Here is a 13,385-nt window from a genome sequence, read left to right on the forward strand (position 1 = left end):
CACGCATACACATCTACACTCACTCTCACACACAGATATGCACACACGCATACTCATCTACACTCACCCTCACACACATACACATAAACACACACACACGCATATACTACCCTTGCAGACAGACAAAACCACTTACTCTTTCTGCAGAATGTTAACTTTCTCCCTAGGGCAGCACTGTCCATACATATAATGGGACCCGTATAGGTCATTTTAAATTTTTCTAGTAGCTGCATTGAAAAAGTAAAAAGAAAGTAATACTAATAATTTTAGCAGCATATTTAATATACTTAAATATTTTTTTAAAGATTTTATTTATTTATTTGAGAGAGAGAGAAGGAACAGGGCGGAGGGGCAGAGGGAGAAGCAGGGAGCCTGATGCGAAACTTAATCCCAGGACCCTGGGATCATAACCCAAGCCAAAGGCAGATGCTTAACTGACGGAGGCACCCAAGCACCCCAGTATATTCAAAATATTAACATTGCAACCTGTAATCAATATAAAGCAACTTATTAATGAGTTTCTTATTTTTGTTTTAAGTTTTTGAAATCTGGGATATTATTTTACACTTACAGCACATCTCAGTTTGTACTAGACACACATTTCTACCGAAGTGGGCCTGGCAGCTTTAGAGTAGGACTTCCCAAACATTTTCGAGTCACATCACACATAGGAAATGATCATGCTTGTATGGTATCCTGGGGTAAATAGTTGAGCCTCATCGAGGCCAGAGGCAACAGACCAGACACTCCAGTTTCTCCCACCCTGGCCAACGCCCTAAGGGTTAGACCATAAGCATTTTAGGAAAAGGCAGCTTGTCTGGGGGTTTCAGCCCCATTTGCCCTTGAAGCCGAAGACGGATCCCTTGTTGGGTGCACAGCCTGTGCGGTTGGGGCTGGAGCAACCCACTGTCACAGGCTTGAAAACCACAGCCCCTCTCCATTCATTTTCACATTTCTGTGGGGCCACACCTTCACCGCCCTTCAGGTCTCCTGCTTTTGCATGCCAGCCTCCTGCCCACTTCACATCCACCTGGACTGGAAACTGAGCCTCATTATTGGTTTTCATAAAACTTCAACCTAAATAAGCAATTAAGTTAGCTGAGTAGATTTGGGGACATTTGAAGGTCAAAGGAAGGAAGATCACCTCAAAGCACACAACCTTCTGACATCTTGCTGGCTCTTAAGCTGTCTCTTCTCTTCTGTTATGGCTTGCGTGCTTGTGTGCCCTCCAAAATTCATGGGTGGAAACCTTTACTCCCAAGGGAATGGGAGTATCAGCCGGTGGGGCTGGACGGTGAGTTGGTCATGAGAGTGGAGCCCCATAATGGGATCAGTGTCCTTACAAGAAGAGGAAGAGAGCTGGCTCCACCATAGGACACAGCAAGAAGACAGCGAACCAAGGGAAGAACGTGTGTCAGACCTCAACCACACTGGCACCCTGATCTTGGAAGTGTCAGCCTCCAGAAATATGGGAAAACAAATGTTTGCTGTTTAAGCCACCCAGTCAGTGGTATTCTCTTATACCAGCCTGGGCTGTCTGATGGTTTTGTCTGGTCCCTGGGCTGCTGCCTGCTGTGGGTGACCACCTTCGACTGGCCTTTGGGGCGTCGTGTGAGCACCCTTCGCTGAAGTCCATGGTCCTGGCCATTCACCTCTGATTCCAGAGTCCACCCACACCAGCCACTCTCAGTGGCTCAGCAGTCCTTGCTGGGGCCCCTGGGAACTCACAGAAACCTTCCACATCTCCTGCTGCCTCGGGCTCATTTATCCAGCCACTCACTCCTGCACGGGCTGCACAGTTGTCCCCGCACAGTCGGACGTGGCCTTGTGCAGTGCCCCCTGCAGCCACACAGCCAGGGACCAGGGAAGCACGCCACAAGCAGCCCATCTCCCCCGCCCAGCCCATATTCTCAGGATCCTCTGTCCTACCTGGGCGCTTCCCCCATACCCGCTTTTAGGGCTCCTCTCTGATCAGGGGAAATCAGACACACAGTCCTCTGGCCTCTCGCTCCCACCTTCCTGGCAGGACAATCACAAGAGAGCAGGAGCAACTGGCCTCCCCCTCCTCCCCTTCCTCCCCTTCCTCCCCTCCTCATGAAAGTCTAATCCTCTCCTCTATCATGGGGAAGACAGGTGCAGGAAGACCACAGCAGCAACCCCAACAGCCTGCCCTTCAGCGATGGAAGATCCACACGGAGGATCCTGCTTTCGATTGCTTTTCCAAACCTTTCAAAGTGCTCAGAAGAATAAGGGATCCCCTTTTAATAGTTACCAGCCTCCTGAAAAGACAGTCAGGATGAGAAGTGACACATTTTTTTCCCTGTTGCATAGTCAGGAGTGATTATTATGATGTTAATTATTCATTTAGTCAGCCACAGAAGAGAGGGGAAATACAAACAATGCAATTAAGAAATGCAGTTGTGTCAGAAGTGGGAAGGCTCCTTCTCCTCCCGTACCTCCCCAAGGCTGGGGTTTCGCAGAAATCCCAGTCCCCAAATCTGAGTCCCAAACCCAGACCTGCAGTCACAATTTCCAGAACTCCCCTGCCCTTATACTTACCCTAAATATTCATTCTAATTCAATCGCTTCCACCGAACAACTCAGCAAAGAAATGGAAATTGAAACAACGTTGAAGTCCCAATTTTGTCTATCCTGACAAAACACATAAAATTATGCTAATATCCAGCGTATGATCCTTCTGACAACAACTTCGCAGTGAGTTGTGAGAGCTATTAAAAAATGTTCATACCCTTTGACCTCGAATTTATCCTACAGAAGTAATTCCTGAAAGGAAAAACTGTCACATGCATGTTCATTGTGGTGATATCACTAATAGCTCCAAATTGGTGACCGTAAACCCGAGTGACAGGAGAGGTGAAGGAAAGTACAGTACCCACGAAGCAGTGTAATATTATGCAGTCATTACAAATGATGGGAAGATTATGTTGCAACATCTAAAGTGCTTGTGATTTGATGTTCAGTATAAAAAGGCAGAACCCTGGCATGTCTCTCTGCAGGTTCTCCCAGCCCCGCCACAGTTTGCGTTAATCAAATCCTGACCAGCCTGGTGTCTCCTTCCCATCTCCCGGTCCGGTGGTCTGGCTCCGTTCAGGCTTCCGACTCCTCGCTAGCTCGTGTGCCGGTACCGAGAGGCTCACTGTCTGTCTGCGTGTTTGTGTCTAGATCTGGATGATGCATTTTTGGAGGACAGGCTCTCTTCTCTCTCCGTGCTGCCTGGCACTCCGTAAATGCTTAATAAGTGTTTGTTGAATTAAAGAATCAATGACAGGGGCACCTGGGTGGCTCAGTCGGTTAAGTGTCTGCCTCGGCTCAGGTCATGATCCCAGGGTCCTGGGATCGAGCCCCGCGTCGGGCTCCCTGCTCAGCGGGAAGCCTGCTTCTCCCTCTCCCCCTCCCCCTGCTTGTGTTCCCTCTCTGGCTGTGTCTCTGTCAAATAAATAAATAAAATCTTTGAAAAATAAATAAATAAAAATAAAAAAATAAAGAATCAATGACAGTAATGTTGGCTTCTGTTTATTGAGCACCTACTATGTAGCAGGCATTGTGACTGGCCTTTCCCATATATTATTTCACAGGATTTTATACTGAAATAATCTTATGATGTTGATACTATTGTTATCCCACTTGTACAGATGAGAAATGAGCTCAGGGAAGTGGTCACACACCAAGGCCATGCATTTGGTAAAGAGGGGGAGACAGCATTTGAATCCAGCTCTGCTTGACTTTCAGACCAGTGTTCTGTTTATTTCAAGATATGTGCACATGCATGTGTGTGCATTAACCTATGACTAGGCAGATAACTGGAAAGAAAGCACGGAAAAATGAAAATGGATGATCTGCCTGGCTGGTGAATAGTAAGATGGTGGGTAATTTTTCTCTTGTCTGTATACAATTTGTTTAACTGTTAGGGTGGGCTGAAAAGAGAAAAATTCACCCAGGTTCCAAGGCCTTCTTCTAGAGCTGAGTCCCGGTAGCCTGAATATCTTAAAGGGAGGCAAGCCATGTCGGTCACTTACCTCCTTTTCTGGTTACCTACCAAGGCCCGAGGAACATTCAGTTCCAAAGAGACTGTTGTGTGCAAGTCCCGGGCTTGTGCTCAATGCCCAGAGCAAAGCATCTGTGGCAATGTGGTATCACTGCCCACGCCTCGCCCACCTGGCCTGTTGTACGGGGACACCTTCTGCCACTCTGCTCACTGCCTCCCATGGAAGCTGCACAGTTGATGTTGTGGGGTGCATCTCATCACGGGGCGGGGTGTGTTCTGGGTGGAAACAGGGGCAAAGGGAGGGTAGAAACATATGCGCGGCCACCATGTCCATGGAGGCCCTAAGACTTGGTAGGCCAATGTTATCTCTAACCGAGTTGAGGTAGAATTCAGAGAAGATATTCATCACACTGTCTTAAGCTTGCATTTCATTACTGTACCACTCTGCCTCTGTGTTATGAATTAATATTTTTAATAAATCCTGCAATTATCTTGTGAATGGCATAATCATATTGCTTTGTAATTTTTTCAGTGTTGAAACCATGAATCTGATAAATGCAATTGTTTAAAAAATATCTCAATTTTCCAGACTTTTGTTTCAGTGTGTTTTCATTTTTAAAAAGGTACTCAGAAAAAAAAAAAATTGAAGTGGTTCAGGTTGCTTTTATTCCCTGAGAAATCTGGGCCCCTGGTGTCTGAGCTTATATGGGACAGAGGTAAGCTCATAGCTCTTGGCTATTTTGGAGTGTTCCATGTACTTTCAGTTCTTCACGTTGAAAATTTTTAAAAATGGGGAAAAGCAGAAAATAAGATTAAAAAAAAGCAAAATCTAGGTTTTTAAAAGGGCGGTGGAGATCAAATCCATCCACTTATATCTGCTTCTTTCTCAAACACCACTAACATGACAAAGGCACATACAACTACAAGTTTACAAAAACAAAAAGAATAGAAGCTTAGATATGTCAATTATTCTTATGAAAGTAGATGGGTGAATAGTCACTGGTTTTGCCAACTGGAGAAAGCTTCAACTTAAGCCTACAAGAGAAAAGCCAGAGGTCCCCAGAACATCTCAGGAATTGGAGACACTGGGTAGGTTGGAGGTTGGATGAAGAATAGAGCTGAAAATAGTAGGGATGGTTGAAAAGATGGTTGAGACAGCAAAAACCATCAATACCACCATCACCACCATCACCTCTACCACTACCACCAACCACCATCATTACCGCCGGCACCAACATCATCACCATTATACCATCACCACCACCATGACCATTATCACCATCATCACCACCATGACCATTATCACCGTCACCACCACCATTATCACCATCACCACCACCATGACCATTATCACCATCACCACCACCATCATCACAGTCATCACCAATACCACTGTCACTACCACCACTCCCTCCCTCAACTGCTAAATCCAGGCAAATGTCTTTCCTCTAACACAACAAAGCCTGGATGCTTTTTTGGGATGGAGCTGGAGAGACACTATAACAGCTAAGAATAGGCCAAAAGACTTTATTTTACAGGGATAACAAACAAAATTCTCCATGCTGAATATAGGGATCCGTACTGGGTACCAGGGTAATAATCCCCAGGTAGGAGATTGAAAGACTCCATTTCAGGGAAGCCGATGAGCCTAAGAACAAAACCAATTCACTACTTCCTTACATAATAGTTAGAGTAACCAGTAACAAACCTCATTGACGAGCGGCCGAACAGCTTCCCAGCTATTAAATATGAACACCAGCCAAAGCTATAGACAACCAAACAAAGCCTCTGGAGCAAACCAAATAGAAAAGAGGGGACCCAAGGGTGACAGAGACGATATCGGAGCATTGTCTGCCATGGAAAGCTGCCAAGGAAGAACAAGAAAAATAATAGTAATGATTTTCTCCAAAAGAGCAGAGTTACATCTCAGAGATTGAGGCTATCAAAACAAAAGTTCAGAGAATAAGAAAGAGCCCTTGTGAAAAGTGAGAACAGGAAGAGGGGGCTCAAAAGGCTGTGGGCCCCCCAGAGTCTAGGGAGCATAGCACACCAGAAACCAAGCAACAAGCTATAGGCAGCAAGATACCCTATTCCTGTCAATCTGGCCAAAATACATCCGGAAACTGGTGGACGTGGCTACCAGGTTAGGTCCTGGTATTTGCTCCTCATTTAATCTTCACAACAGTCCTGCTCGGTATGAATTAGTAACCTCATTTTACATACAGAATCTCAAAAAGGTATGGTATTAGGTCAAAACCTATGAAATAGTTTTGTAGGTCATGCAATTTCCATGGTTCAATCCAACATATATGGTCTAAGGTCACACTGCAACTTTTTTTGGCCAAAGATAAAAAATGTTGAAAAATAAGACATTGTCATCTGGGGTCTCAAACGTGCCATTTTCTCACATGTTATCCATGAGTCTAAAAGGAAAAAGAATATGTATTTTTGTAGTGGTCGCTGAAGCCCTCTTTCCTAGTTTGGCTATGGTGGACTTGCAGCAACCATAGTGGTAATGGTGAGTGAGTTAATGGCGTGTGTGTGTGTGTGTGTGTGTGTGTGTGTGTGTGTGTGTGGTATAGGTAAAGAAATCAAATGAGCGTATTGCCCAGAGTCACAAAGAGACAGGGTATGTATGTTAATGGGGGTATAGGTTGGGACAGAAGGCTCATTGCTGGATCTTCTCATCAGGCTGACTCTGTAGCAAGCATACCCTTTGGTAGAAAAGCACAATTCCTTAGGTTCCAGACACCAGCCAAGGAACCTCAATTTTTCTTATGACTGCCCTTTTAAACTGGCTTGACTCCCTTCTCCCTGCCACTTTGGATAAAAGCTTTGAGGGGTAGAAACTCAGCCATAATTTCTTTGGTCACTCAACTTACATAATAACAGATCCTCCCCAGATACTTATAGTCCCAAGAATACTCTCATTTCCATAATTAAAATTTCCAGTCTGGGTAATTGAAGAAACTCCAAATTTTATTTAAAGTGAAGGCATGTCTCCTCACCCAATCAGAGCCTCCTGAGGGATGGGGAGGGCACTGCCTAGGCTTCCTCTTGCTCCTTCAGGTGAAATAGAGAGTGGGGCAGGGAAGAGCTGATCTCCCTGGCACCCATGGACCTTGGCTTTGGTTTCCTCTGGCTTTGGCAGAGGTTTAAACCTGACTCTTTCCCTCCGGGGTACTCCGTAGGTCCTTGGAAATCCTTATCATTGGGGGGGTCTCCCAACTGCAGTTCCTGTAAGGCAGGGACTAACTCTGCTGATGGGTGTACCAACCCCCTCATCCCTTGGCGACTCATCATTGGGGTCATTGCACCTGGGTGGCCTTTATGGGTAAAGCCAGCTCTCCTGCATGGTCCACATATCCACAAAAAATACTCATGCATTCTTTGCCCTGACAAACACTGGAGTGCTGGCCATTCCCAGCCCAGCACCTTCCTCTCCAGCCTCCTCTTGACTGTAGACTGCTGAGATGAAGGGCAAACACGAGCCCCGTGTGTTCCCCCAAAATCCAGGGATAGGCCAAGCTCTCCTCAGGCCCCGAGCCAAAGACTTGAGATGACAAGGAAGCGCTCCCATCTCTTGTCTGAAAGTGAGGCTAAGAGAAAATGCCAGAGCATTCCAGCAATTATTCCTAGGAATGCCTTTCCCCTGAATCTCTTCAACCTCAACACCTTTACACCCTCAAGTGGTATGGGGCTCAGGGTTGAAAAGCTAGGTTCCCCCTCAACCACCTTAGTAAGTCCTGCATAGGTGGAATGTCTCCTCTCTTTGCAATGGGTAGGGAATGTGCCACCTATTGTTTATTTTCAGTTTCTTGGAATCTCTGTAAAATTATCACAGAAAGGGTCCCATTTTGCTAGTTGCTAGATAAACGTGTTACATATGCAGGTATGTGCTTGGTAAGTATCATGGAAGAAGGTACTTGTATATGGGTCCATTAGAGCCTGCGGAGGGCCCGAGGGGCAGGGATATACATATATGGATAGACACGTATATATGAACATGTATCCACATATACATATATGTGGGTGATGTGTGGAAATGATCTCTGTAGACACATGCCTTGTGTGTGCATACAGGCGCTTGTGTGCATGTATGTGAAGCATGTAGGTGGGCTGTACGTACACATACAGATCTCAACCGTAAATGCCAAACCATCTGTTTTTCCCATGGTACTTGTTCCAGTACACAAGACTCCTTCCAGAACTTTGAAGGCCCCTCTGGTAAGTCAAGGGAAGCGAAAAGAGCCTGAGTCCAGAGTGGCCCTCAGCAGCCCAGGATGCATGACACACCCTTCTCACAGCTGCATGATGGAGTAGCAGGCACACTGAGGGAAAAGTGATAACAGCCGTCCTTAAGTAGAGCGAGGTGTTGGTCTTCCTTCTCCCTCCCGAAGAGACTTAGAACAATGATTTAATTTCCTTTAAAGCAAAGGCCCCTCCCCTGGTTGTGCCTCTTAGCTGAAGTCAAGGGGGTGAAGGGGAGAGATTCTTGAAAAGATTATCACATTTGTGAATCGAGGTTATATCCCCTTCATCTTGGCACATGAGCCACATGAGCCGCCCATGTGAGTCTTAAGTACCTGGCATGTGACAGTCATTCTCATGCTTGTGGTGTCACGGGGCAGTTGAACGATTGCACGGAAGTCAGTGTATGTGTGGGTGCGTGCATGCGTGTGTGTGAGTGTGTATATTCAGGTCTCTGTGAGGGCAATTGGATGTGTGAATGAATGCCACTGGAATATGTCTTTCTGCAGTGCCAGGGGCCAATTTCTGTGGCAACAGAGAGAGAAAGCCAGGGAATCGGGGAAATGCTGCCAGATGCCATGGCTAGGGCAGCCCTGCTACAGTGCACAAGAAGGAAGAATCCCAGCTTATGTGGGGATGGGGTAGGGAGGTTTGTGCTCTGCTGGTGAAGAATTTGCTCTTCATTCTGCTGCATGTGACCAGCAAAGCCAGCCTCCTGGGGATGAGCATTTGCACTTCTACTGACTTTTTCCCAGAAGATCCAGGAGTCCACCCTGGTACCATGGGCAAACAGCATCCCTGTTAGTAAAAGCACCAGCTGGAGGGGCTGCTATGAGACAGGGACTTGAGTCAGTCAGTGCAGAAATGGGGAAAAGACCCAGTTTGGGCTGGGGCCCTGGGATTACCCAGTAAGGTCACCCAAAGCAGTTGGTTTTGAAGTGATTATGGCAGTGATGCTCTTTCTTCTAAAAGAAGAAAGAAAGATACAGCACAGCAAATCTCAACCATTCATAGACCCTACAGTTCAAGAACCCCTGCAGATCCCTGCCTCTTTACAGATGAGTACACTGAACCCGTTGATTCACTCATTGGGCACATATTTACTACGGATCTATGTATGCTTTAGATGGGCTCTGGGAAGACAGCAGTGCAAGAGTCAGGCAGGATCCCTGCCTTCACAGAGCTGACATTTCAGGGGGAGTATTAACAATGAACAAGATTAATAAGTGAGATACAGAGCATGTCAAAAGGTGGCAGATGCTATGGAGAAAAATACGGCAAAGTAAAGGGCATAGAGGGAGGTGGGCAATTGGAGGAGCAGAAAGTCCTTGTGGATAAGATGACCCATGAGTAGAGATCTGAGAAAATGGAGGGAGCACACCATAGAGACATCAGCAGGAAGAAGGTTTTGGGCAAAGGGAGTGCAAGTGCAAAGGTCCTGGAGCAGAGACCCACTAAGCATGTTCAAAGAACTACAGCAAGGCCAGAGAGGCTGGAGCAGAGTGGACGGACCAGTGTGAGGGTCATAGGAGTTAAGGTCACCGAGATCATAGTGTCAAATTATGGGGGCCCTGGAGGCCACTGTAAGGACTTTGCTCTTATCCTGAGTGAAAGGGGAGGTTGTTGGGGGTTTTGATCACAGAAGAGACATGATCTCACTTGTATTTTTTTCCAAAAATGTTTATTGTGGTAAAATACACATAACATTAAATTTAAATTAAAAATAGAATTGAGGGAGACAAAGCATGATAGACTCTGGACTCCGGGAACCAAACTGAGGGTTACAGAAGGGAGTGGGTGAGGGAATGGGGTAACCGCGTGATGGGTATTAAGGAGGGTACGTGTGATGATGAGCACCGGGTGTTATACGCAACTAATGAATCATTGAGCACTACATCAAAAACTAATGATGTATTATATGTTGGCTAATTGAACATAATTAAAAAAATAGAGTTTATTGGGGCACCTGGGTGGCTCAGTCAGTTAGGCATCTGCCTTCGGCTCAGGTCGTGATCCTGGGCTTCTGGGATCGAGCCCCACATTGGAAGCCTGCTTCTCCCTCTGCCCCCTGCTCATGCTCTCTCTTGCTATCTCTTTCTCTCTCTCAAATAAATAAATAAAATCTTAGAAAAAAAGAATTTATTAAATTTAAATTAAAAATAGAATTTAATTTAAATTTACGATCTTAGCCATTTTAAGTATATTAAATGCATTGCTAATGTTGTACAACTATCAGTACCATCCATCTCCACAGTTCTTTCCATTTATAAAAACTGAAACTCTGTACACAATCAGCAACTCCCTATTCCTCCCACCCCGTGGCAACCATCATTCTACTTTCTGTCACTAGAATTTTGACAACTTTAGGTACCTCATACTTGTCTTCCTGTGACTGGCTTATTTCACTTAGCATAATGTCCTCAAGGTTCACCCATGTTGTAGCATATTACAGAATTTCCTTTCTTCCTAGAACTGAATCATATTCCATTGTACGTAGCTACCACATTTTGCTTATCTGTTCATCTGTCAATGAACACTTGGATTGCTTCCACATTTTAGCTATTGTAAATAATGTTGCGATGAACATGGGTATAAAATCTCTCTTTAAGACCCTATTTTCAATTCTTTTAGGTATGTACCCAGAAGTGGAATTGTCAGATCATAGGGTAATTCTATTTTTAATTTTTTGAGGAACCGCCATACTGTTTTCCACAGTGGCTGTCCCACTTTACGTTTCCACCAACAGTGCACAAAAGTTCCAACGTCTCCACTTCCTCACCAACGCTAGTTTTCTGGGGTTTGGTTTTTTGTTTTGAGGGTTTGTTTGTTTTTTTTTTTAAATAGTAGTCATCCTACTAAGCACGAGGTGGTATGTAATTGTACTTTTGACTTGCATTTCCCTAATGACTAGTGTCTTGGTGCCTTCAGGCTGCTGTAACAAAATACCTCTGAGTGGGCAGTTTATAAACAACAGGAATTTATTTCTCACATTCTGGAGGCTGGAAGTCTCCGTGTGGTGAGGGCTCTTTTCCAGGCCACAGTCTTCTCACTGTGCCCTCACATGGCCTAAGGAAGTGGGGAGCTCTCTTAAGCCTCTCTCGGAAGTGCACTAATCCCATCCACAGGGCTCCACCCTCGTGACCTCCCCTTCAGATCATGGCGTTAGTGATGTTGAGCATCTTTTCATGGGCACATTGACAATTTTTACATCTTCTTTGGGCTGGAGAAATGGCTATTTAAGCCCTTTGCTCATTTTTGAACCAGGCTGTTTTTTGGGGTTTTTTTTGCTGAGTTGTAAGAGCTCTGTACAGATTTTGGATCTGAATCCCTTATCAGATGTATGATTTGCAAATTTGTTCTATTCTGTGGGTTGCCTTTTTACTCCGTTAATAGTCTTTTTTGATGTACAGAATTGTAAAATTTTCATGAAATCCACTTTGTCCATTTTTCCATTTGTTACCTGTGCTTTTGGTGTCATAGCCAAGAAATCATTGCTGAGTCCAGTGCTGGGAAGCTTTTGTCCTCTGTTTTCTTCTAAGAGTACTATTGTTTTGAGTCTTACATTTACATCTTTGATCCATTTTGAGTTAATTTTTGTATATGGTTTTAGTTGTGTATAAGGGTCCAACTTCACTCTTTTGCATGTAGATATCCAGTCTTCTTAGCACCATTTGTTGAAAAGCCTATCCTTTTCCCATTGAATAATCTTGGCACCCTTGTCAAACATCATTTGACCATAGAGGTGAGGATTTATTTCTGGGCTCTCCATTCTAGTCCATTGGTCTATATGCCTATCTTTGTGCCAGTGCCACACTGTTTTGATTACTGTAGCTTTGTAGTAAGTTTTGAGGTCAGTAAGTGTGAGCCCTTCAGCTTTTTTCGTCCATGTCAAGATTATTTGTGCTATTCGGGGTCCCTGGAGATTCCATATGAATTTTAGGATGGACTTTTCTATTTCTGCAAAAAAAAAAAAAAAAAAAAAGGTCATGGGATTTTCATAGGAATTGCAAATCATTAATTGTAAATCATTTTTGGTTGTATTAACATTTTAACAATATTAAGCCTTCTAATCTATAAACAGGGGAAGTGTTTCCATTTATTTTTTTCAGCAATGTCTTGTAGGTTTCATTGTACATGTCTTTTACCTCCTTGGTTAAATTAATTCTGAAGTATTCTATTCTTTCTGATGCTGCTGTAAATGAAGTTGTGTTTGTAATTTCTTTTTCAGATTGTTCATTGTGTATAAAAATGCATCTGATTTTTGTGTGTTAACTTTGTACCTCTACTTTGCTGAATTCATTTATTAGTTTTAATTCTTCTTTTTGGGGAATCTTTATAGTTTTCTATACATGAGCTAATCTGCAAGCAGACAATTTTACTTTTTCCTTTTTGATTTGGATATCTTTTATTTCTTTTTCTTGCTTAATTACTCAGGCCAGAACTTCCAGTACTACATTTCTGGAACTAGCAAAAGCAGGCATCCTTGCCTTGTTCTTGATCTTAGAGGAAAAGCTTTCAGTCTTTTACCATTGAGTATGATATTCACTTTTGGCTTTTCATATTTTCTTACTTACATTTTTAAATCACTCTGGTTGCTGTTTTGGGATAGAGTTATTGAGAGAGAGAGGGGCTCAAGATAGAAGCAAGGAGACAGCTCATGGGCAATAGCAATAATCCAGGCAAGGAATGTTGAAGCTAGAAGCAAGATGGTAACAGTGGAAGAAAGTGGGTAGTTTCTATATATATTCTGAAGGCTGAACAGATGGGATTTACTGACAGATTGAATGTGGAACATGAGAGAAAGAGAAAAGTTAAGGATGACTTCAAGGTTTTTGGCCTGAAGAATTGGAAGTGGACTTGCCATTTACTGAGATGGGAAGTTTATTTTAGATTATATTAAACTGGACCTCTCCTGCTTGTTTACCAAAATGTTGACTTAGACATCTATATGGAGACATCGAGTAGGGAAGGAATATATGAGTCTGGATTTCAGGGGAGAGGTTCAGGGTGGAGCCATAAATTTAGAAGTCATCAGTGTATTAATGGTATGGCTGAGATTCTCCAGGGAGTGAATGTAGAGAAGAGAAGAGAAGAGAAGAGAAGAGAAGAGAAGAGAAGAGAAGAGAAG

Source organism: Callorhinus ursinus, unplaced genomic scaffold (assembly GCF_003265705.2).
Source record: "Callorhinus ursinus isolate GAN/ISIS: 27379988/994484 unplaced genomic scaffold, GSC_fseal_2.0 scaffold3, whole genome shotgun sequence".
NCBI classification, from domain to species: domain Eukaryota; kingdom Metazoa; phylum Chordata; class Mammalia; order Carnivora; family Otariidae; genus Callorhinus; species Callorhinus ursinus.